The 24,827-nt window shown below is 38.8% G+C and overlaps 1 protein-coding gene across 6 annotated transcripts in view; it reads right to left on the bottom strand.

Moving 5' to 3' along the window:
- Positions 1-24,827, bottom strand: part of LOC118526002 (glutaredoxin domain-containing cysteine-rich protein 1) — a 308,805-nt gene that overhangs the window by 258,885 nt on the left and 25,093 nt on the right. Inside the window, exon 3 of one of the 6 annotated variants that reach the window (XR_013446334.1) lies at positions 24,787-24,818. The exons of the other annotated variants lie outside the window; for them this stretch is intronic. The gene's annotated coding sequence lies outside the window, so the exon portion shown is untranslated. Of the gene's footprint in view, positions 1-24,786; positions 24,819-24,827 lie in introns of those variants that run through there. 6 annotated transcript variants of the gene reach the window in all.

Below are 24,827 nucleotides of genomic sequence, written 5' to 3'. Positions count from 1 at the left end.
TACTTTTCTGGAACTCTTTTGTGGTAAACAGGATAATCCCCCCCCCCCCAAAGAAAGATATCTGTGTCCTAATCTCCAGAATCCATAAATAGGTTACAGAGCAAAGAGGAATTAAGGTTGCAGATGGAATGCAGGTGGCTAATAGTTGGTCCTTAGAGAGATTATCCCAGATAATCTGGGTGGACCCAATATAGTCATGAGTCCTTAAATGTGGAAGAGAGAAGCAGAAGAGACAGAGTCAGAGCGATGCCATATGAGAAACACTCGAGTGGCCACTGCTGATGGGGCGAGGTGGAAAGGGACCATGCACCAAGGCTGCCTGCAGCTGATAGAAGCTGTAAACGGCAAGGAAATCGATTCTGCCCTGGAAGCTTCAGAAAGGAATATAGCCCTGCCAGCTCTTTGATTTTTACCCAATTAGCCCCATTTCAGAGTTCTGATGGCCAGAGTTTAAAATTGTAGGTTTGTGGGGCGCCTGGGTGGCTCAGTTGGTTAAGTGACTGCCTTCAGTTCAGGTCATGATCCTGGAGTCCCGGGATCGAGTCCCAGGATCGAGTCCCAGGATCGAGTCCCGTGTAGCACTCCCTGCTCAGCGGGGAGTCTGCTTCTACCTCTGACCCTGCCCCTTCTCACGTGCGCGCTCTCTCGCTCTCTCTCTCAAACAAACAAATAAATAAAATCTTTAAAAAAATAAAATAAAATAAATAGTGAGTTTGTGCTGTTTTAAGCTGCTAAATTTATGGTAATTTGTAACAATAGGATACTTAATACATTCCTCATGCATTAAATAATGACAATGTACATATTATTTTAACAATCATAAAAAAATAACATAAAAAATGTATATATACATACAAACCTGAAATGTGACCAGAGCACTAGATGACATTTGCTTGTGTATTGGAGATGCATTCCTGAGATGACAGGCACCATTAACTTGTCCTTATTCAGAGACTCGGCCCCAGGGCCCACAGGCGGTCTCCAAAAGGCACAAAGAGGCAAAGTGCGTGCTTGCACACTTCTGGCCTTGTTATTTTCAGTCTCCTCATTCCCTAGCCGCTCACCGACCGTGCCACGGGCAGCAAGCATCCCATATAGACCTAGCCTTCAGCACAAGTGCAGGTTTTACAAGAAATAAGAAAATCAAACTATAAAAAGGAAAGACATATCAAAAAGATATGCACCAATACAACATCATTGTTTGAACAGCAGGAAATGTTCTGAGACACCCGATAGAAATCTCTTTCTAATGTGATGCACCAAGTTTTCCAGAGAACAGAAAATTGCCGTTATAAATGCATTGTCATGATGACAATTGGAAAAAGAATGAAACTGGACCTAATTCCTTTGTAGTTCATTGTACCTTTGAAACCTAGAGTCCTAAAAAACCTGTACATTGTAGTAGCTTGATGTTTTCTAAAGATAGGACATAAAAGCAGTTGGAAAATCTTCTTTAAAGAACAGAAGCTAGGTCATTCTTATAAGAAAAGTGTAACTCAAGCTTTTTCTTAAATTGTATATTTCCTTCTTGATTATGAAAGTAATATATGCTCACTATAGAAAATTCAGAGAATACAGAAACATACCTAGTAAAAATATTAATCATTCATATTCAGAGGAAACCACTGCTAAAATTTTTGCTATATTTTCTCCCATTTTATAGGCTTTTTTCATACTAAAGGTGTAATTGTATATAATATATACAATTTCTAGCTTCCTTCTGTTAACATTAAAACAGTAGCCTTTAACTCAGAACATAAAATTATATAGCCATAATTTTTATATTGTATAACTTTTATATTTGCATCCATTATGTGGCTATACCAAAATATATGTACTTTCTCTAGTGTTGAATAATTAGGTTGTTTCTAACTGTTCACCATCTATAAATAATGCTGCAACAAATAGCTTTATACATAGTTTTTTCTACATTAAGGATTATGTCTTTAGGATCAAGAAGTGGAATAAAATAATTCAGAAGTGGAATAGCTGAACTGGAATGTAAGAATATTTTTGAAAATTTAATATAGATTGCTAAAATTCTTCCTAAAGATAGAAAGATAGATAGATATCCTCAAGCAAAGCTTGAGATAGTCTGTATCACCAACTCTTGCAAGTACTGGGTATTATTATTATTACTTTTATTTTTCAATTCCTTGATTTTTTTATTTTAAAGCCATCATACTGAAATCCAGGGATATTGGTTCACTAATTTGAGCATAATGAAAAGTTAACAATTTTAAGTTATGACAAATGGATCAAAAGTAGATATAATCTGTCTTTTCAGGTCCCTCTGCCTAGAGCTGAAACAGATCTCGGGTCATACTACATTGGATTTATATCCCATCTTCACCATTTCTTAGCTAAGTAATATTGGGCAGATACCTCTCTAACCCTCAATATTCTGATCTCTAAAATGGAAGAGAAAATAAAAATTTACTCCAAAACATAGTGTTATGATGAGGACTTAATGAGATAATCCTTGTAGAATGCTTACTGTAATATCTACCACATGGTAAATAATCAGTGGTAGCTCTCATTATCATCATTACAGTTAAAGTACCATTGCACCTATTAGTGATGTATTTAGATCCTTCCTGCAAAACACATCTAAGTCCTGCCTTATCTGAAACCTCAGACTCCTCATACAGAATGTCATCTTGGGAGATGGGCTTTGTGCAATTTACTTGTCATGTACTGCATACCACCATTATAATTATCCCTTCGTTCCCCACCACCCCAACAATTCTACCCATTATTCAGTACACATCATGGTAAGTGTACTCTTAATCACCTTTGTCTGTTTCACCCATTTCCCCACCAACCTCCCCTCTGGCAACCACAGTTTGTTCTCTGTATTTGAGTCTGTCTTTTTTTGTTGTTGTCCATTTGTTTCTTAAATCCCACATATTAGTGAAATCACATGGTATTTGTCTTTCTCTGTCTGACTTATTCCCCTTAACTTTATACCTTCTAAGTCCATCCATGTTGTGGCGAATGGCAAGATCTCATTCTTTTCATGGCTGAGTTATATTCCATTGTGTGTGTGTGTGTATATACCACCTCTTTTTTATCCCTTCATCTACTGATGGACACTTAGGTTGCTTCTATATCTTGATTATTATAAATAATGCTACAATAAACATAGGGATGCATATATCTTTTTGAATTAACGTCTTTGTTTTCTTTGGGTAAATACCTAGTTGTGGAATTAAGGGATGGTATGATCGTTCTATTTTTAATTTTTTTTTTAAAGATTTTATTTATTTGACACAGAGAGAGAGACATAGCAAGAGAGGGAACACAAGCAAGGGGAGTGGGAGAGGGAGAAGCAGGCTTCCCGCCGAGCAGGGAGCCCGATGCGGGGCCTGATCCCAGGATCCTGGGATCATGACCTGAGCCGAAGACAGACGCTTAACGACTGAGCCACCCAGGCGCCCCCTATTTTTAATTTTTTGAGGAACCTCCATACTGTTTTTTATGGTGGCTGCACCAATTTGCATTCCCACTAGTAGTGCATGAGGGTTCTTTTTTCTCCACATCCTCACCAACACTTATTATTTCTTGTCCTTTTTATTCCAACCATTCTGACAGGTGTAAGGTGATATCTCATTGTGGTTTTGATTTGCATTTCCCTGATGATTAGTGATGTTGAGCATCTTTTCATATGTCTGTTGGTCATCTATAGGTCTTCCTTAGAAAAATGTCTATTCAGGTCCTCTGCACATTTTTAGTGGAATTATTTATTTTTTTGGTATTGAGTTGTATAAGTTCTTTATTTACTTTGGATATTAATCCCTTATCAGATGTATCATTTGCAACTACCTTCTGCCATTCAAGAGGTTGCCTTTGCATTTTACTGATGGTTTTACTACTTTTAAATCTTCGTCAATCTGATGAACAGAAAATAATATTTTATATTTATTTAAATTTATTTTTTAGTTAGGTTAAACACTTCGTTCACTTTAATGTCCTGTTTTGTAAAATTTCTAGTTGGAACATTTGTTGATTTGTTTTTGGGGGTTAATTTAGAGTTTACAGCAGAGGCAGGGGAGATACTGAGTGAATGACAAAAATGAACAGTTTACTATGTCAGTTTCAGGTCAGATATACCCAGGGAGCATCTTCTCTGACAAACAATACCAACCACATAAAATCTGAGAGACCCTGATCTCTGCCTCCAGAGAAGCCCTTCCAAATATCACCCCCAACTCAATGTTTGCACTCACAAAAAATGCCTAGTGAATGGTAAGAAATAAATCACTGTCGATACTTCCTTAAAAATTCCTACTTTCAAGAGCAAGTTGGTGGTTCTGAAGAAGTCCAGTTATATCGTATCTAGGCAATCTCTAACAGAAAATGGAGGGAGGCAGAGCAGAGCCAAGTACATGCTGTAGTGATGACACTATTCCCTAGTCTAGTGGATATCCATGGAGATAATTCTCTTTAAAAGAGAGAGGGTCCCTAAGAGCTACCATTGTGAGATGAAGAACTCATTGAGCTTCACCAGTTATTCATTCTCAAGAATATGAATCACAAATGGTTTGTACTAATGATATTTTTAGAGTGGCTTCATGTAATTTTCATTGAATACTTTATATATAGCCTCTTCACCCTGTTATCAGCATGGTTTGACTTAAAGTGACGGGGAAAAAAGGACAAAGTAACAAGCATACTGGGTTTGTCTGTTTGTTTGTTTGTTTGTTTTGGTTGCTTGTTTTTGCTTGGGAGCAGTTAAATAAAGGCAAATGGATGATTTCATAAAAATGAAACTCAACATGGTATTATAGTTTTGTGGTGGTGGGGCCAGGGCGGGGGTGGCATGGAGAGTTTTGGTGGTTTTCCAGGTCCAAATCTCATCCACTTAAGAATTAAAAGAAAAAGGGGCGCCTGGGTGGCTCAGTTGGTTAAGCAACTGCCTTCGGCTCGGGTCATGATCCCAGGGTCCTGGGATCGAGTCCCACATCGGGCTCCTTGCGGGGAGCCTGCTTCTCCCTCTCCCTCTGCCTGCCACTCTGCCTACTTGTGCTCTCTCTCTGTCAAATAAATAAATAAAAAATCTTTAAAAAAAAAAAAAGAATTAAAAGAAAAAAATATGTATGTTATGAAAAAAGAGAGAACGTCCCTTATTGAGCAAGATATGCTATTGGTAGTTTTATATGATATCTATTCCCAGAGACTTCCATTGCCTGCTTAGAATATTATATAAGCAACAAAATAGTACTTCACTTTTAGAACCCTTTAAAAAAAAACTAAAGATTTGTGTAAGACAGAAGCCATGTAGATTACTTAGGATTACTTTGGTTTCATCTAAAACAGAACCCCACTAAAAAAGCTTAAACAATAAGGTATTGTTATCTCAAAAATAAGTAGCAAATTACACTGGTCCAGGGTGATTAATTTAGTGGGTCAACAATGATGGGACTCTAGGTGGCATTTCTGACTTTTAGAGCTATCCTCTTAAGGTTTTCAGATAGCTGTCATAACTCCAAATATTATGTCCTCACACAACAATGGCCAATATGACATTTTATTGGGAAAGTATTTCCCAGAAGCCCACAGCAGAAATCACCTACAATGGACTGATTGGTCAGAACTGGTCATAAACCCCACTCTAAACTATTAGTAAAGGGAAGCAGGATTACTCTAATTGTCTTAAACCAGTCATAATTTGCTCCTGGGCTGGACTTACTGCTCACCAAACACCTTGACAAAATCCAGGTTCTGTTGGCAAGGAAATAGCAGTGGAATGGCTGATGTGTTAGCAACCAAGCGTCTACCCCCTCATGTCTTATTCAATTTATATTTCCCCAGAATCTAGTGAAGTATAAAGCAAATATTTGTAGACTAAGTTAATAAATTAGAACAAATATTGGAATACCTTTGTAAAATATCACTGGCACATTACATGTACTAAGATGACTCAAGAACTATGAAATATTATCCTATTTTGTAGACTACTAAAAGGCAACACTCAACAAAATAAATTTGTAATTATTTCTTTGAATGAAGAAACACCTTGAATTTGATAGTGTTAGAAGGAGGAGGAGGGTCAGTAAAGTATCTTCCAGACAGAGAAGGCACTTTAAGACCCCAAAACAAAGCAAGCCATTCCATACCATTTTAGGGTAACTTACTGATAGGGAGGATCAGGCAGACACTGGATCCAGGCACTACACACCCATCCTCTGCCCCCATTCTTCATAGCTATTCTCTACCCAGTCCAGACCTCAATCCCAAGCTTTTATGGAACGAGGGGCATGGTGGTGAGGTCACAGGGTAGTTATCTAAAGTGGATCTTTGGGGCCCCTGGGGGGCTGAGTCGGTTAAGCTTCTGCCTTCGGCTCAGGTCATGATCCCAGGGTCCTGGGATGGAGCCCCAGGTCAGGTTCCCTGCTCAGTGGGGAGTCTGTTTCTCCCTCTGTGCCCCACCCCCCTGCTTGTGCTCTCTCTCTCCCTCTCTCAAATAAATAAATAAAATCTTTAAAAAAAAATAAAGTGGATCTTTGCATCAGTCATTTCTACTAGTTACCTAAAGTGGGGCCCGGTATGCACCAGTCATTCCTACTCATTATCTAAAGTAGAGCCTTCTGGGTGCAACTTTAGAGAAGATCAGAACAAGCCTTCTTGAACTCCAGTCAGGGCATACATTAACCTCTGTGGGGCCTGGAACACGGAGCCCTAGGGAAGTGATTGCACGGACATGAGCAAGATGGAGGGCCAAAGATGGAGTCAGCGCTGGCAGCACTCCTATGGATGGCATCAGAAATCTTTGAGATTTAAACACACACACACACACACACACACACACACCCAACAGACTGTACTGGTTTGACAAATTTGGGGAGATTTGGTTGGAGTAAGGAAAATATTCGAAATTGTGCCACACAACCTCTACCAATTACCTTTAAACTGGCATGAACATTGATGCCGCTTTTCTATTTTCATATAATGAAGCTACCTAAATAGCACCTAATTAATGGGAAAAAAAAAAAGATGATTAGGTTCACTACCTATTCAGTTGGCTCCCCTCTCGATGCTCCCATCATAATGTGCGGGGCCATTTATCACCTTATACCAGAATTGATACTATACATCCTCCTCCTTCCCTCTTCCTTGAGGACAGAGACAGGTCATGTTCAGCTCTGTATTCCCCGTAGCATGTAGTAGATACTCTGTAAAATATTTGCCCAGGACTGAGTCACCAATGTCTACTAAGTAACTTGTTCTGCCTTTCAGGGTATTTATGTCTCAGTGATTGAGTCAGTACTTCTCAGCTCCAAACCCAACCTTTTAATCTTCCTGTTTTGCCACCTGGCCTTGGCTCTGCAGAGAGGGACAGTAGGTGAGGAGCTGCAAGGTTGGGGGAGGAGGAAGAACAGACCCGCTCTTTCCGATCTGCTTTCTATTCCTCTGAGCAGTCCTTTCTTGTGGCAGCAGCTGAACCCAACAGGCAGTTTTCCCAACACGTGAAGAACCAGTTTCAAGTCCCATCCTGTCCCCAGCACCAGGCAGGCCAGCACCTCTTCCTCAAGCTCTGAGACACCAGCTGAGCAGAACCGCTCCTCAGAGGGCTGAGCTCCAGTGTCTTCTACATGTGAGAAATTCCAGCCTCACTCCTTTGTACCTTCAACCCTAGCTCCTTTTGGCAATTGCTCCCTCCAGAACACCTTAAAATCCTCTTTTGGCCCTTTAGGTTACCTAGTTCACAAACTTACACCTAGTTAACAATTTTTTATATTGAATTTCGGTGTTCCAATTCCTTGGTCCCTGACTGATACAATTGGAAGTTCCCCCATTTTACTAATCCATGGTATTAAACACATACACCACAGAGCTAATACACTGGTGCCTCATTCTGGGAAAATACTGCTTTATATTATTTTTTGAGGAACTCAGGAGCTTAGTGGTCCTGGGGAGAGGGGTGGAAAGGACCACACACGGGGACCCTAGGCCTTTTCACTATTACTCTAAACTGGCCCAAATTTGCATCAGCAAAGCAAAATCCCTACAGTCACCTGGGGCCTTTCCTGAAAAAGGTGATTTAGCAACCACCTATCCTTACATAAACATGCCCCTTGGGGATTCTCACTCCTCCCAAACCAAGTGCTTTCCATTCATCCATTCATCACAATTCTCTCCCTCTGGCTCCAATTCCAGTGTTTTACCATCCCCATGTGTTTGGTACCCCAGGAATTTACTCAGTTTCTCTGCTCCCCTGATGTAGCCCTGCAGACAAGGCGTATGAGAGAAACTGTTCTGCACAAGGTAGAAAATCAACTTTTAATATTTCTGAGGATTTTACCTAAAAAGGACCTTCTACAAATAACACATTGGATTATAATAACTAACACTGAGCACTAGGCTTGGATGCAAGCAATAAGCACAGGCTACCTTATATAACACAATAACGAGGAAGATACTGTCGTTATCCTCACTTTTTGGGTAAGAAAGCTGAGGCATACAGAGGTTATGTGATTTGCTCATTTTACTTTACATCAGGAGCTAATCCCAAGCCATCTGGCTTTTAATCTTTCTACTATAGACAGATTCTCACACCAGACCTTGACAGTGAGTAGCGCCGACCCGGTGTCCTCACAATTCTCTGGAAAGCAAATGCAATCCAAGGCTTCTGTTTCTGTAATTGTTTTGGTTCAACACTTTCAGGCAAGGCCTGTGAGTACAAAACAAGTCAGAAAATGAAATGCTTTCAAGAGAACTTTGTTTGGCAACAGCGTAAGAATGGACTTGTAAATTAGACCCACACAATTTGGCTTTAACCAGCTAGGTTCTTGGGATATTTATGACAGACTTTATGACATAGTGCCAATTCATAAGGAGACTGACACAAGATGAGACAAATAAAACAAGTAATTGCACATGGCAAAAACAGAAAGTGCAGTAGAGTCAATGATGGACACATCCCTAAGGGCTGCACGCATGAACACTTCACAGAAGATCCAAGGCTGGAAGTTGCCCATTAACCGATATAAATTATTAAAGATTTTGTTATTTTATTTATTCATTCACTCGTTCATTTATTTTTGGAAAAGAGAGAGAGAGAGCAGGGGGAGGGGCAGAGAGAGAGGGAGAGAATCTCCAGCAGACTCCCCGCTAAGCACAGAGCCCAACTCAGGGCTCAATTCCATGACCCTGAGATCATGACCTGAGCCAAAACCAAGAGTCAGACACTCAACTGCCTGAGCCACCCAGGTGCCCCTAACTGATATAAGTCATTACCTAATATAAGAAGGTGAATAAGTGGAGAGTCAAAGTTGCTTAACTTGTATCAAGTTGTACTTCGAGGGCAGAATTTTACCTGAGTCTATCTTTAGAAGGACAACAAAAAATAAAGAATTGAGGCAATAATCTGACACTGTCAGGGAGTAGTCTGGAGATTTATTATCTAGGAATGTTACAGGGGATGTTTGCCAGAACCTTAAAGATGGGCCAAATTGTATATTGATTTTTCAACTTCCTTCAATTTACTTCCATAGACAGTGTTTCTAAGCAACGTTAAAATCACACCATCTGAAAGAATATTTTGATCTACATAGCCCAAAGAGTTCACAAGCAGAGTAGTACGAAATAGAAGGTGTTTAAGTGCGTGTGTACGAATGTGTGTGTGTGTGTGTGTGTGTGTGTGCAGGTCCTGGCCCTCTGCCCACAGATCAATTCCCTCTCTGTTGTATATAGCAATGGGGCTAACTCCTGCAGGCTCCATTTCCCAGGCTCCCCTGTCAACTGGCTGCCTGCGGAGGGCAGCGAAGGAGAGGCACGAGAGAGATGGGAGGGCTGGGGCAGGGGGAAGCCAGGGTATTTCTCTCCCTGCCTCTCCACCTCAGTATCTCTGTAGCTTCTGTTCCTCCTACGCAGACCTACCAGGGTCCCGGCTTCTGCTGGGTATTCCAGCCCCTAGGTCAGGTAAGAGCACCACCTCCCTTTGCTGAAAGAAGGTAATATCTTCCTGCTGCTAAGAATCTCTGAGTTAGCTCACCATTCCCCCGTTGGGCCTCTCAACTCCTTCCTGACCTGAGTAAATGAAATGTCCTCTGTTAAAAACATCAGAAGTAGTTTCTGTGTTACTGAACAGTGATATGGAGGGGAAAGCTTTTCTTTTTCCTATTATTCCCTACCACATGGGAGGAGCTCCAGTCATGAGAGAATCCTGGCTTCTCTCTGTCCTGTACCCACTCACCCACTGACAGAGGAGGAAATGAATTTAACGATGAGTGTGCAAGGAGATCCCAGCCCCTTCCCTTCCCCTTTCCTCTGGACCCCCTTTCCTCTGGCTATCAGCCCACCCTCACTCAGCCTGTGTTCTGCTCTGTTCTCAGCCCTATGGTGAGAGGGGTCTGGCCCGAAAGAGGATTCTTGCAGGTTTCCAGAGCTGCCTACGGCTGGGGAAATCTGCCTAATTTTAAATTTCTGGATTAGGGAGCCCAAGTGCCTACAGAAGCAAGCACATTGTGCTACATCAACATTATCAGTGTTAGAGGAAATATTTTGATTCTCTCATCTCTATTACTCTCACTTCTTATATCTCAATTAGTTCAAAACCCAAACAGGGAAGAGGGTTCTCATGAGGACTCCTCAGAAACCCAGCCTCCTCAGAAACCCAGAAACCCATATATGTATAATATTCTAATTAATTGTATCCCTAAGTCACTAAGTCAATTAAAAATATAAGCAGACCCTACAGCTTGCATTGTGCCAAGAATTATTCTAAGTGTTTTACATATAACTCATTTAATCCTCAAGCCAATATAATATGTATTATGAAAATTCCTATTTTACAGCCAAGGAAACTGAAACACAGAGATGTTCTATAACCTGCCCAAGGTCACACAAATAATGAGTGGTAGAATCTGTAATCACACTCCAAAAGTTGGGCAGTAGAATCTGCACCCTGAAGTACCATGCTAGGCTGCCTACATTCACACTTGAACAAATGATTCTGCACTTCATTTAATATGATTTCATTTTCAGTCCCAGATATATTATTTTCAAATCCCTAATGTAAGCCAGCATACAGTCTCAGTTTTTGCCTGCCTCAACTTTGACATAAAACTCATTATTTTCCTCTCCAAAAAGAATCCATTTCCCCTAAAGACATTACTAAGCAATGTAGATTTTACCAAAGATTTCATATAAGAAATGGAAGAAGGGCTTTGCATCAAATACCTGATGACAAACTACAGTGTTTTATGCAATGGATGCATTCCTAAAGACTCCGACCATTCTACTCTGGCAACTTGGAAGAGAATTATTCCATAGAAATAAATGTAAAATCAGATTATATATCTTTAAAAAATTTTTTTGACAGGAGAGGCTATTTTTAGTTCTTTCAAATTTGAGTAGTTCAAAATTACATAAAATAAATAAAAGGTATATATTGAGGCTTTCTCAATAAGAATAGAGAGTTTTCTTCTCCATCCTTCTACCACAGAGCCAGCTAACTCTTGCCTCCAGTCCCCTATAATCTTAGCAACCACCCACTAAACACACACAAGCTTGCATCCTTTATTATACTCTGCAATTTACTCTTGCTTCTGCCTCCAGACTTGCTTACCTAAACTCCCACCATATGAGGTTCAACAAAGATCTCCCCAGGGCCCACTCTACTTAGAAAAGGGAAAGACGTGGATAGAAGTAAACAGATAAATACAGTGTTGTATTGGATCCAGTTTACACCAGCTTGCAAGGTCAATTGCTAAATTCTCAGGATTTTGCAAGGGTTCTTAAATTTAATCATTAAAAACCAAGTTACATAAACTTACAATTAAATAAATTGCACTAAAACAAAGGAAATAATCAAAACTGACCCTTCCTAGTTATTTTGCCATATTTTACCATTATGTATGATCTTGAAGTTATTTACATTTATTGTATCTTTATGGTGAAAATATTACAGAAACGTGTTCTACTGTGCATTACTTCCCAATTCTGGGTTCAATGACATCATATTGGTAGCTTGAAATGAGCCATGGTGGAGTACTGATGCCTCAGAAATTGGCAAAATTTAGAAACTAGACATTATTCTCTCCTGGAGAGCCTACTGCTAAACATTTAGCACACCACTAGGTAGTTGGCTGATAAATAAAACTCGGTATACATGTATACATACATGTATACATACATACATACGTAGGTATATAGATAAATCAACTCTATTTTTCTTACAAAACACCTCTACATTTTCTTTAACAAAAATTCTTATAAATTTCAGCTAAACTACTACATTTTATATGTTTCCCATTGGAATATAGAGCACATGGTTTCATACAGGACACGAAAAGTAAAACTCAAGCAGTCCCCCTTTCATATAAACAGACAACAATAGCGAAGGGAACTAACAGTATGAACCATGGAGGTCTGGCACAAAAATCTCTTCGAAGAGTTTGGGGGAAAATGCTGAGCCAGTACAAGTCCCAGGGAGCACATTTATATATTCTCAATTATAGGTGGTCAGCATAAACATTCTCCAATAGGAGGGTGCACTTAGAAACCTCCTCTCTAAATAAGAAAAATGATATTTTAAATTGCAACAAAGGGTAACCAATTTCTGTGTAAGAGAGCAAAAGCAAGCAAATTTGCAAAACTCGTCAACTGAAAACTGGGGGCTGATTTTGTGGGGCAATCCTCTCCAGTGCCAACCGAAATAGACAAAATCATTTTTAAAAAATGTAATGACACTGCATATCTCTCGGTTTTAATGACAACATACAGCAGTAACTACAGCTTGAGACTCCAAGGAACAGAGGCAGCCCTGCTTCATGCTTTATTCCAGGCAGTCTGTATCTTCCACAAGAATATTTGCAAATAAAAAATAACTTTTTATACAGAACTTTAAAATGTTACCTGTTAGGACTGTAGTTACAAACATTAAAATAAACATAGGGTAGAAGCAATTAAATACAACTATTTACAATGTTCAAATAACCTTTCTCATCACCAGGGAGATCCACTTTGCAGATATTTACCCTGTCATGGGAGAGGCACAACTAAGTGTAAGCTGGATAACCTGCCTAACCAGCTTGGAGTACAAATATAGTTACTCCTTTAATAATCCAATTACTCCATGCCTAAGTTACCTGAGCTCTTTCTCCAACAGAAATGGGGAGGCGGGGAGGGGTGTTAGTCAGTTTAAGGAAGACCACTTGAAGTTCACAAGACAAAATTGGAGAGTTTGATCAGGACACCATGAGCCTCAATTTATAATTTTCGTTACTTCTGTTGCTAATGAAATTGAAAATGCATCCTGGCCTCTGGTCTCTAGATCCTAAGTCATCCTCCTGGGCCAGATCCTTACCAGAGGCTGCAACGCTACCTTCTGCTTGGGCTCCCAAGGTTTTATCTCCTTTAGTTTGTACTCAGAGGCCCACCATGGATGGGGGTCAGGAGCCAAGCCAGGATGTAGGTCATAGAGATTTCCAGCACAAACTCAAGCTCTGTCAGAAACAATCAAACCCCACAAATAGGGAAAATGGTGGTGAATCAGGACCATCTTCCTCACAGTAAGCTCCCCATTCAGGTCCTTCATAAGCTTTAGTGACAGAGGGCCGTTAAATCCATCAGAACCTTCTCAATCTATCAGAAAAGTTACCCCAGTAAACCTTGGAAGGAAAGAAGATGGTACCTGAACATGTCTTCTAGGGTATTCTTTGGCCCTCTGCAAACATACCTAAATCTTCCCCCAGGGATTAGTTCTGCATGTTAAAGAGTCCTAGAAGGCTGGGGGTTAGATATTGTCCATGCTGTAGGTACAAACTCACATCTCAGTTATACAACCAAGAGGGAATGCTTAAGTTATTCTCCCAGAACTAAGAAAATCTGCTGTGAGGTCGGTCATATTCTGTGTCTACAAAGACAGATGGGCTATGTTGGCCCCCTTAAAATGTACAGTCTCACCAGATATACTGCATCTTAAATAATTTAGAAAGCAACCTGGGCTGTGATAAATGTGTACACAAATTCAACAGGAGCGCAGAGTACAGGGCAATTAAGTTTGACTTCATAGATAAGGAGAGCTTTCCAGAGCCAATGATATTTGATCTGGGAATTAAAGTGTGGATTATGAAAACAGAGTGAGGTGTTTATGGACAAAACAGCCCAACGGAAAAGCACGTTTAAATATTTCAAAGTAAAGGTGAGCCATTTACCAGGGTGACAGAAACACAGGGTTTGTGGGTGGCCAGGAATGAAGGGAGCTGAAAAGGTAAAGTCAGAAGGAGACCCATCTTTTGCTCAGCTTTGAATAGCCCAGTAATGAGTTTGAACTCTGTTCTGAAGACAACGGGAAGCCACCCAAGGATTAAGAGCAGAACGAGTAATATGTTTGTATCTGTAATCTAGAGAGATAACTGGTACCTATGCAGAAGGTGGACACATGGGAGGCTGCAGGCAAGAACCTGAAGCTGTTCTCAACGTCCAGGGGAGAGGTGGCAGAGCCCTGAGGGGAGAGGCAGTGGGAACCAAAGGGAACAAATGATTCTAGTTTTCTGGACAGAGTTAGAAAACACTAGGGAATAGTTGTATGTAGGGTGAAATGCAGAGAGAAAAGTCAGAAATGGCGCTGGGCTTTGTAGCGAGGGAGACTGGATGAGAGCGAAGCCATTAACTGCACTAGGAACCATTAGAAGAGAGCTGTAATAGGGCTACCAATAATGGGTTTCTTCTGGGTGTATTGAGTTTGAAGTGCCTGCAGGACAGTCATGTGGAAAAGCACTTTCTGAATTCATTTTTTTTTTTTTAAATGCTTTTATTGGTCTCTCGGCACAAAATGGTAATAACTGCTGTAAGGACATCCCAAACACTACAACCAAATTTCTCATCACATAAAAATATTCTGCTACAAAAATATTTCTGGCACCAATAAGACAGAAAAGATAGGTTGAAAATACATATTATAGTTTGTGTATTTATGTAATATATAAGATACTACAAATTGATGCAAATGAAAAAGATTATTTAAAAAACAGCAGGGATTCACTATTGGCTATTTGGGGAAAATGTATGGACTTAGAGCCTTACCTCATTCCATACACCAAATTAAATTAAAGAAAAAAATAAAATGGAAGAAAATGAAGATACCTATGCAATTCTGAACATCAGGATGGTAAATATCTTGTACACTTAGAAACAGTAAAAAGAAAATCACAATGTTTATGATTAATAAACTGAACTATGTATGCATTTTATATCTTTCAATAAGAAGAATAAAAATTAAGTTCTTATTAAATTCTTCAATAAGAATTCAAAAGACTGGGGCGCCTGGGTGGCTCAGTCAGTTAAGCGTCTGCCTTCGGCTCAGGTCATGATCCCAGGGTCCTGGGATCGAGCCCCGCATCGGGCTCCCTGCTCAGTGGGAGGCCTGCTTCTCCCTCTCCCACTCCCCCTGCTTGTGTTCCCTCTCTCACTGTGTCTCTGTCAAATAAATAATATCTTTGAAAAAAAAAAAAAGAATTCAAAAGACTTAGAACATACTGAAATTTTTAAGTAATGAATATGACAGAAGAAAAATTAGCATTACTTAAATATAAATACCTAATATGATCCCTTAAGAAAAAAACAAAATGGAAAAAGCTAAGACTAGACAATAAATATTTATCTTCACTTAGAATGAAGACATCTTACATATTTCTTAAAACTGCATGAGAAAACTTAATGCTAGTAAGTTTGCAATAAACACTCTCAAATATAGCTTCTAAGAACATAAATTTTAATTTTTAAAAAAAAAGTAAATTGGCAATATTTATCAAATCTGTTTGTCCCAATTCTGATAACACAATCTAAAGATACCATTCAAAATGCAGACAATAATTTATACTGTGAAATACTTATCTTTAAATACATTTAGAGATTTATATATTTCAAAATATATATGCTGCCTTTATAATGAAAAATAGCAAACAGTGTTAAAGGCTAAAAGGCTTAGATGTAATCAGATTTAATCAATATAAAAGTCTGAGTGTAAGAGATGGTTATATGAAAGAAAGAAAATAGAAAGAAAGAAAGAAAGAAGAAAGAAAGAAGAAAGAAAGAAAGAAAGAAAGAAAGAGGAAGAAAGAAAAAGAAAGAAAGAAAGAAAGAAAGAGAAAGAAAGAAAGAAAGAAAGAAAGAAAGAAAGAAAGAAAGAAAGAAAGAAAGAAAGAAAGAAAGAAAGAAAAAGAAAGATCTACCTGTGTAATGTGTGCAAATTCCAGATTCTGCCAGTAAAGGGAAGGCACGTGCTCTTCTCCTCCTCTAATTCCTTTCCCGTTGGCTGGAATGTGGGAGTGAAGGTGGAAAATGGAAGCCCCAAGTTCATGACAGCAAATCCACAAGGTAGAGCCTACATCTCCAGCACAGAAACCTCCCCACACCGCCCTTGATTTCTGTACCTGCTGAATACAGCCTCTGGGCACCTACTCAATTCAATGTTCTAAATGACAACATGGCATAACTATATACATAATCAGCTACAAAAATTAATAAGTTTTTCTCATTGATCAAAATTTAGCAACACACCTGTAAAGGTTTGGGTGTATGTGTGTGCCAGAGCTGATGGATGAGAAACAGGATACAGATCTGTGCCCCATTCTTATACCATTTAAGAAAGATCAGAATCTCCCTTGCTTATACTTTAAAACAATGTCATTAACAAAATGCATTGAACTATTCCAGAAAACAGATCAAGTTCTTAAGGAGAATTTAAAAACTGCCCCTGGAAAATATTCATAAATAAGTCTCTAAAGCAAACTATTAAAAGTTACATCAGAGATTGCTAATTGTGCCCCAATATTCATCTTCCTCTACTCCTTTGGTAATAGAACCATTAATTTCTAACTGGGAACAGGTTGCCCAGAATGAAATTTACACTTCACAGTCTTCCTTATAGCTAGACATGGCAATGTAACTAGATCCTGGCCAACAGGATAAGTAGAAATAGTCTATGAAAACTCGAGTAAGTGTTCTTCCTTAAAGGGAAGGGTGTATCCTTATCCTTCCTCATTCATGCTGGCTAAGAGCAGACACGAGATTTGTATCTGGAGCAGACATCTAGGACCATGAGTTACAAGCTATATGTTAAGATGGCAGGGAGACCTGGTGGAAGGAACCTGAGTCCCTCATGTTTGTGGAGTTTCCTTATTAGTTGTGGATTGTCTACTTCCACTTCCTGTTTATGAGAAAGAGAAATAAATCTCTGCCTTCTTTAAGTCACTCTCACTTTGGGCTTCCTGTTAATCCTAAATATCACAAAGATCAGAAATATATCATTATGCTGTGCCCCCAAAAGTATCAGAAGGGAATGCAGACAATACAAAATCTACTACTATGGAAAAATCAATGCATAATTAAAGGATTTTAACATGGGAGTCATTATCACAGGTCAGCAACACTTACCAATACCTCAAGAACATCAGTTAGTTGTTTATCTCTTTTAGTTCTCCAAATTGTAAATCCTGTGATCCATAAAAGTTCCCCAGTCATAGCCTCTCTGCTGACTCATTAAAAAAAAACCAGTGAAATCACTGCTTTGTTATTTTATAGTGTACTCGAGAGAATTATTTTCCGATGTTATACGAGAAAAATTAAAAATATAGCCACTTTCAAAAATCAATTGTAGAGCTCTACGGTGCCATCACAAATCTGGCAATTGGCCCAGATTGAAATGTATTGAATATTTTGTTGAAACCAGAAAAAACACGCCCCAGCTGGACAGTGTGAGAAGAGAAGGAACTGTTGTATATATTTCCTAGTCTCTCCATGCTTGAGTTCTTGAGAGAAACTGCTTGCTGAAAAACTAATTTCAAAAAGGTGACTGTTTGTTACTCTAATACTTACTTCAGGTATATGAACCACAGGAAAATAGAAAGAATGATAGAAGTTAGGCATGTCTCCAGAGCAGCATGTTAGGAGTAAAGAGAAACAAGCCATCTGGCTCATCTGGTGTGGTAGGGAGGCATTTGGTGGGGGTGACGGTCAAAATGGATCAGGCACAGCTGCTGAAGAGTACAAAGAATTCAGAAGATTGAGGGAACTTGATTAGCTATAAATGACCTATACCTACGAATAGTGCCACTCGCATACACATAAGCAAAAAAAAAAAAGTTCAACAGGTATGTCTCAAAAACAAACAAACAAACAAACCGTGGAATGACAATTTTCAGTAAACCACCACCGTTTCCCAATATCCCAGATTTCTCCTTAAGGGATACAAAGACAACTGACCTCAGTGCAATTCAAAGATTACTAATCACTCAAGAATAACAATACTGGCAATATCAATTTGTATAAAAATGGATATAGACTGACAAAGATATAGACTAGTTGTTGTCTTTGCCTTGCTTCCTTCTAAAGGGAATATAGTTTTCTTTTTTTTTTTTTAAGATTTTTAATTTATTTATTTAACAGAGAGAGAGAGAGCGCATAAGTAGGCAGAGCGGCAGACAGAGGGAGAGGGAGAAGCGGGCTCCCCGCCGAGCAGGGAGCCCGATGCGGGGCTTGATCCCAGGACCCTGGGATCATGACCTGAGCCGAAGGCAGCCGCTTAACGGACTGAGCCACCCAGGCGCCCCTAAAGGGAATAGTTTTCAAAAGCTCTCAAAAAAAATTAAGAAGTTACAGTAAGAATCAGCCACATGAATAACAAATAGCAATGTGTGTAACTGAAGAAAAGAAACCTCATTTAAAGTGGAGTCAGGAGGCCAAAAGGGAGCGCTCTCATATATCACCACTTGTCATCAATTGCAGGCTCAGTTGAAGAGGCATATCTTACATTCCCAAAAGGAAAAAGCTTTACCCCAGCTGGAAGAAGGAAGATTTTTCCCCTTGTCTGGCAACAGCCCAGCCAATAAGAAACCAGACTTGCCTATAGCTTTTGCTATAGTATGCTTGTCCCAAATTGTAATTCCTCTGCTATTCCTGAATAAGCCCATTTTGCTGATAAAAAAAAAAAAACTGTAATTTTACTTTTAAGGTTGACAAATTGAATGAGAAAAAAATAGTAATAAATGTCGCTTTTAAGGTCTTTTTTTTTAATCCCATAACCTTTTGTGGTTAAGCTTTTATGGTCCCTCAAAAGCCACTGATTTTTAGAAGATATCTTAACATGATTACAGAGAGTGAATATAAAGAATAAAAAAATTGAAAGTAGTTTAAAAACGACCATAAATAGTATTTTTAAATGACTTTCTTCTGAAATTCTAATATTTGGGAACTAAAAATGAAAGTAGACATACCCCAAACTAAGATTCCATAAATAATGTGTTGCTTACTCTGAACACCAGAAATATTTATTTAAACATAAGCACTGCTTTTCATCACAAAGGAATTTGAAAGATCACTTTCTTCTTCCAGAGAGATCAGAAAAGATAAAAAATGATAATCAATACCTGTCATTTTAATCAAGGAGTATAGCCTTTAGACCTTTACTTTCCCCTTCCCACGTCTCCTTCTGACACAGTCATCTGGAACAGCATTTAAAAGAGAATTATTTCAAAAAAAAAAGAGAGAGGGAGAGAGAATTACTTCTAAATTTCACCAATATTGTGGCCAGGTTTAACCTAGCCCATATGTGTCCTTTGTGCATATTACAGAAAGGTACTCTTTCTTCCAGACTGAAGTCTCTTGATCTTGTCACAATGCATAGCTTGTCAGTCAGAGCATGGCCCCCCTCTCTTCCTGGCCAGGAGCCCTAGGGCAGACAAGGCACAGTCTGTCCAACATCCATGGCAGCCCTGCTTGCACCTGAAAGATTGAGGTTGTTTGCCTCAAATTCTTTTCTCAAAAAACTCTGAGAAACTTCCTCCCCCTCCATGGTTATACTGCGCTTATACAATCTTTAATGGAAGAATCAGGAGAAAAGTTAAAGAAATAAATTCCTAGGAGCTTTATTTAAAGCAACAGAAGAGGGGCACCTGGGTGGCTCAGTCGGTTAAGCGTCTGCCTTAGGCTCAGGTCACGATCTCAGGTCCTGGGATCGAGCCCCACGTCAGGCTCCCTGCTCAGCAGGGAGTCTGCTTCTCCCTCTCTCTCTGCAGCTCCCCCTGCTTGTGCTCTCTCTCTCAAATAAATAAAATCTTTTGAAAAATGAAAATAAAAAAAAATAAAACAACAGAAGATTTGTTCTGAAGTTTTGCAAATGTACTTCTAATACCCAACCCACTTACTCAACCACTGACTTGGGCTTTCTCTGAGCTTTCCCAGCACTTAGAGGGCACAATTTTCAAGAAAACCAGAAGTAACACAGCTAGAAAATCATTATATTCAGCTACTTTAATTTTTCTTAATCTCCATTTTAAAGATAATCCTATTTTTCCCAGTTTTTTTTCTTTTCCTATCATGCTTTTTAAAGTATATATAATATTAATTCACAAGTCTACATGATCATAGATTTCTTTAATAATTTAATTTTAACATGGCATTTTTATCTAAAACAAGACTACTTTTTAAATAATGTTTGTAATCTCTTTAGAATAACCAATGTAACTTACTACCTTTAACCCAATTCACTCACTCTAGCACAAATCAAATTTTATTTTCTCACAATTCATCATGTTTATATTTTTCATGTATTCTACAAGTTGTTTCCAAACATTGTGACCTATTTTATAACTTTTATTCTCTCAATCTTAGTCATTTCTTTTCCCCTTAGCAACATTAAAACTTGAAGATGACTCATATTATCAGAGAAAATATAGAGATCCTCTTCTTACAACAACTGAATATATGTGTGTGTGTATATATATATATATATAGCATATATATACAGCATAATAATATAACATACGCCATAGTCTCATGTATATAAAATACTTGTTGAAGACCACTGAACTCACAAAGATATAAAAATGCACCACAGAAGATACCTTTGACCCCAATTCAAAGCAGATTTCTCTTAAAAATAGGCTACAAATACAGAAATTTGGGTGAAAAATCAGATCTAAAAGATTCTCTCTGGCCATCCTTCCTCCCTCCACTCTGCCCCAAATATGTCAACCAAATCCTGAAGAGTAACAGAGACTACAAGAATAAGGGGCTGAACCATCCCATTGGCTACACAAATCATCAAATCTCTTCTATTTCTTCTATTTAGGTACAAACCCAGTGACCATACAGTTAGTATCATTCATTAAAAATTACGATGTATTTATGCTTCAAAAAATGATAGAAATGATAATGATTAACCTTAGACTTAAAGAAAAAGATAATATTAAGAATAATGTAATCAAAGTAAATGATGATAACACATACATGCATACATTGATAGATGCATACCTAATACATAATACATACAAAATAAAGGGGAGAGAAAAAGGGGGAAATGATGGAGCAGAAGAATGCCAGTTAATAAATGTAGAAATAATAAACTTAGAAAAATCACCCTTTTGCAACCCCCTATGTGATACTGATGCTAACACCACTGAGTGAAAAGTTGAAGAACAGGTTTCAGAGTATCATCTCACATACCACTTTTCATTTGTAAGAGGAAGTGGTTCCTTTATGTTGCAGAGATCTAAGCAGACATCAAGTAACTAAATAACCAAATTGTTCATTATCAAGAATGGCACAAACAGACATCATGTGCTTCCTAACATGATGCAACAGGAAGTACACAAATGGAAGTGGGACATTCTTCTAGACAATCAGCCCACACTCCAAAAATGTCAAGAGCATGAAAGCAAACAAAAAAAAACAGAGGAACTATTGTAGATGAAGGAGATTAAAAAGACATGATAGCAAAATGCATTGCATGATTTCTGTTGAATCTTGAATTTAAAAAAAAACTATAAGGGGCAGCACCTAGGTGGCACAGTAGGTTAAGCATCTGACTCTTGGTTTCAGCTCAGGTCACGATCTCAGGGTCATGGGATCCAGCCCCGTGTCCCATACGGCTTGTGCTCAGCAGAGTCTGCTTAAGACTCTCTCTCCCTCTCTTCCTGCCCTTTCCCACCACGCTCATGCATTCTCTCTCTCTCTCTCAAATAAATAATCTTAAAAAAAAAAACTATAAGGGACTTTTTCTTTAATAATTGAAGAAATAAGAATATGGACTGTATATTTAATTATATTACTGAACAACTGTTGAATCTATTCGATGTACTAGTAGTATTGTGGGTGTATAAGAAAAGTTCTTGGAGAAATATACTAAATAATTTAGAGGTGAATTGTTATAATATCTGCAATTTATTTTCAAATAGCTCAGAAAAATGTGTATGCATGATACACAAACATACATAGACATGGATACATACACACAGGAAGAGAGAGATAAAGTACATGTGGAAAAAGGGAAAAAGGAAAAGGGTTAACTGGTAACTAGCAAAGAATGTAGTATTACTTATTGGATTATTCTTTTAACTTTCATAGCATTGAGATTTTCAAAATAAATTGTGGAAGAAACGAGCTAAAGGGAAAAGGAAGGAAAGTTAATTGATCTGGAAGTGCTTCCAGATAATTCCTTGGAGTAAATAGTTCCCATTATATCACTGAAATGCTATGTTAGAGGCAACATAAATATATAATATGATATTATATAATAAGTAATATGAAAGTATAATCACCTCTGAAGAAAATGTCCAAACAGATTAACTCAAAGATGAAATTCAGTTAACAGTTAAAATTACCCAGAAGCAGCATGGCACCTAAACTCTACAACCAGGTAATAGTGAATTTTAATCTCACTTTTGCTATTTACTAGATGGGCATGATCCCCAACATTAACTGGACATTTTCTGGATTTCTTTTCTGTAAAACACAGATAATAATACTTAACCCGTATGGTTGCCTGACAATTAAATGTTGTAATGCTGCCGGTCAGTGGGTCTCAAACATCAGTTGCACCAGGCACCTGGATCTGTAAGACCTGGCCCCACTCCAAGTTTTCCAATTCAGTAGGTCCGGGATGGAGCTCAAGAATGTGCATTTCCAACAAGTTCCCAGGTGATTCTGGTGCTGCTGGTCTGGAGACCATACTTTGAGAATTGAGACTATATAGATATTCAAATAGAAAATTGCGCATACTCCACCAGCAACAATAAAGGGAGAAATCTGGTCCACCACCCCTCAGGGTGGCCTTTATTACTTTGAATGTGCTCCTTCACCACCCTATTGTGACTTGCACATTTTTTTTCCTTCAGTTGGAAGATCCTCACCCTTCCCATCCCTGCCCTGATCCTAAACACACATAAACCTCTTGCCAAGAACTGAATACATACAGCATGTAAACTGCACTGACTTAGTTCTACCTGTTTCTTCCCTGAAAGTGGATGTCATATGTAAAACAAAACAAGACAGCCTGATTATACCTTACCCCACCCCTGGGACATAACCTCCAGGATGGTCAGACAGATCCAAATCTTCAGTACCAGACTCAGAAAACTCATTGCCATAGGCCTCATGTGCCCCAGCTTAGATCCTCCTTTTTCATACCACTGTCTGGATCAATTCCAAGCTTACTCTGCACTCTGATTTGGGATTGGGGGCCTCGGCCCCTCATGGATAGTTGTCAGAGGAATAGAATAATAGACTGTAAAGAGTATGGCTCCAGACACCCAAAGAATCCTAGCGTGATTACTAGCTACAAGGCTCTTACAGTCCCTTGAGCCTTAGTTTGCTAATCTGTACAATGGGAAAAACATAACTTGATTCATAAGATGAAAGGAGATAATGTATATAAAAGCACTGAGCTCAGTATCTGACTACAGTAAGCATAAGATATGTTAGATTAAAAAAAAAAATTGGACTGATGATGAAGAGGACAATGACAATTGATAAAGGAAGGACAAGAAAAACCTTCCTATTGGTGAAATTAAACCTTTGGCTATTCCCTGGCCAGCTTCTGTTCTACATTTCTCCCTCCACCTTAGACTCCCACCATGCCTCATAGCCCAGTAACAGGACTCTGAAAACCAAATTAAAAATCTTTCCAATAGCTGTCTTAAATCCTAAGACCAATGAATGGGCATTCTGTTCTTCCAATGGTAGAAAGGATTTTTAAAGGGTAATGGGAACAATTACTAAGCTTCATGGAATTTCTTAATGGTGGAGATGTTTCCAAGGCCCTCTTTATGCAGGGCCCTGAGGGTGGATGCTGGAAACATTGCCCCAAATAAAGCTAGAACACAGTGCTCTATTCTGCAATCTCATGAGATGGAATCCTGAGCGAGAGACAATAAGCAGTAGACGACAGAGCAATGGACTGAGTTAGCACAGCTGGATTTCAGTCAGGGGCTCTCACCAACAACTAGCTGTAGGGCCTTGGACATTATTTTGGAGTCCTCACTTACCCCATGTGTAAAATAAATATTCATTCTGTAGGATCTCTTCTACCTTTCACAAATGATGGTTATCTCTGTCTCAACTTTGGCTCTGGGTAAGCCTTCTAACCTGGAAGAAGAATCATATGATTGACATAGAGGGTTGTTCAGTTCACAAAAGTCCTGACATTTGGGGCGCCTGGGTGGCTCAGTCGTTAAGCATCTGCCTTCCGCTCAGGTCATGATCCCAGAGTCCTGGGATCAAGCCCTGCATTGGGCTCCCTGCTCCATGGGAAGCCTGCTTCTCCCTCTCCCACTCCCCCTGCTTGTGTTCCCTCTCTCGCTGTGTCTCTCTCTGTCAAATAAATAAATAAAATATTAAAAAAAAAAAAAAAAAAAGTCCTGACATTCACCCAGTAGCTGGCCTCAAGAACCAGATCACAATTGTAAGGAACCACCTTGAATAGAGAACAGAAGAAAATAATACTTTGTTAAAATAAGTTTTATGGAAAGGTAGTCAAAAACCTCACGGGTATATACTTACCATATTGACATTTCTATAGCTCCATGTATGCCCTAAAGAAT

The sequence above is a fragment of the Halichoerus grypus genome, chromosome 3 (genome assembly GCF_964656455.1).
Source record: "Halichoerus grypus chromosome 3, mHalGry1.hap1.1, whole genome shotgun sequence".
In the NCBI taxonomy this organism is placed as follows: Eukaryota; Metazoa; Chordata; class Mammalia; order Carnivora; family Phocidae; genus Halichoerus; species Halichoerus grypus.
Note: the sequence above shows the minus strand (reverse complement) of the source record. Positions and strands in the feature narration are given on the sequence as shown.